Source organism: Meles meles, chromosome 1 (assembly GCF_922984935.1).
Source record: "Meles meles chromosome 1, mMelMel3.1 paternal haplotype, whole genome shotgun sequence".
NCBI lineage: Eukaryota > Metazoa > Chordata > Mammalia > Carnivora > Mustelidae > Meles > Meles meles.
In genome coordinates this window covers 183,761,670-183,763,463 of record NC_060066.1, presented here as the reverse complement: position 1 = coordinate 183,763,463, position 1,794 = coordinate 183,761,670, and the positions used below count along the sequence as shown (strand labels likewise).

General features: G+C 41.0%; 1 non-coding gene across 1 annotated transcript; it reads right to left on the bottom strand.

The window, feature by feature from the left end:
* Positions 1-1,167: 1,167 nt before the first annotated feature.
* On the bottom strand, positions 1,168-1,270 carry LOC123928318. Its single transcript, XR_006815663.1, has one exon. It is a non-coding gene; the product is annotated as a U6 spliceosomal RNA (small nuclear RNA).
* Between the last annotated feature and the right edge of the window lie 524 nt (positions 1,271-1,794).

The following is a 1,794-nucleotide window of genomic DNA, read 5'->3' as shown; positions in this document are numbered from 1 at the left end:
CAAAAACAATATTGGTTAAATATCCAATACAGGTATTCACCACTTTTCAAAATTCTGCATTATACCTTACCACTTTTTTTTTTTTGAACTTACCACTTTTCTTTAAGGGAAGACCTACATTACTGCTTTTGCTAACCAAGAAATCTGACAAGAATTTCCACTTTCATGAAAATAGCATTTGTTGTTGGTTTGGCTGCAGTGAACTGTATACAGAGGGCAGTGCATACTGAGCGGCAGGAGTGGGGCCACCAAGCTCCTTCCCTGAGAAGTAGCATTCATCGAGTTGCCATAGTTTGGAACTGTGTAAGCATCTGTGCTCTTTAAATTCAAGTTAACATAGTATGGTATTGGTTTCAGGAGTAGAATTCAATGATTCATTACATAAAATACAGAGTGCTCATCCCAAGTTCCTCCTTTTTTTTTTTTTTTTATTTGACAGAGATCACAGGTAGGCAGAGAGAGAGAAGCAGGCTCCCCACCGAGCAGAGAGCCCGATGTGGGGTTTGATCCCAGGACCCTGGGATCATGACTGGAGCCAAAGGCAGAGGCTTTAACCCACTGAGCTATCTAGGCACCCAACAAGTTCCCCTCTTTAATGCCTAGCACACATTTAGTCCACCCCCCTCCAGCAACCCTCCATTTTCTGTATGTAAGAATCTCTTCATGGTGATTTGCCTCCCTCTGTTTTTATTCTTTCCCTTCCCCTACGTTCATCTGTTTTGCAGGAAATCATGTATTTGTCTTTCTCTGATGTGTTTTACTTAGTGTAGTACACTAGTTCCATCCACGTTGCAAATGGCAAGGTTTCATTTCTTTTTAATGGCCAAATGATACTCCATTTTATATATGTGTGTATATGTACACATACCACGTCTTTATCCCTTCATCTGGACATTTGGGCTTTTTTTTTTTTTTTCTTTTTTAAGATTTTATTGATTTATTTGACAGATCACAAGTAGGCTGGGTTGGAGGGAGCAGGCTCCCGAGGTGGGGCTGGATCCCAGGACCCTGAGATTATGACCTGAGTCAAAGGCAGAGGCTTAACCCATTGAGCCGCCCAGGTGCACCTGGACATTTGGGATCTTTGCATAATTTGTTAATAGTGCTTGTATAAACACTAGGGTGCATGTGCCCCCTTCAAATCAGCATTTTTTAATCCTTTAAGTAAAAAATACAGAACATCTTGTGAATTTGTATGTCATCCTTGGGCAGGGGCCCTGCTAATATTCTCTTCTTCCAATTTTAGTACATGTGCTGATGAAGCGAGCATTCTATTTTTACATCCATTAGCAAAATATATCCCAAAGTATTAGAAAAATCTAAGAGATAATTTGTTTTCTGAGAACACAAGTTTCTCCATATAAGTTAGTGGTAATTGCTTCTTCACTTTACACTATTTAGCTTACAGAGGGTTCCATTGGAATGGAGTGCTTTCAGACAGCAGGAAAGACCTGTAATGTTAAAATGTGATTTTGAAAACCACAGCAAGGAAGACAGTTTCTTGTGATAGTCTTGATGCCACTGTTGCAAACAAAACTACCTATGTCCTTTTTCATGTGTCTTGTGTTGGCCAGCAGTTGGTGGATGTCTTCACCATGTGTAAGGATTAGATAGCCTAAGTCTCTTAGCCAACCCAGAGAATGCATTCTTTCTGCAGCCAGGGTGCAGGTGAGAACTTGGCCTGGCAGTCACATGGTGAAAGCATGAGACCTGGGAGAAGTTAGCACTTGGCTACAGGGGAGAGTAGATACATGGTTTTGCCAAAGCAGCAGCAATGATTTCCTCATCTGATAA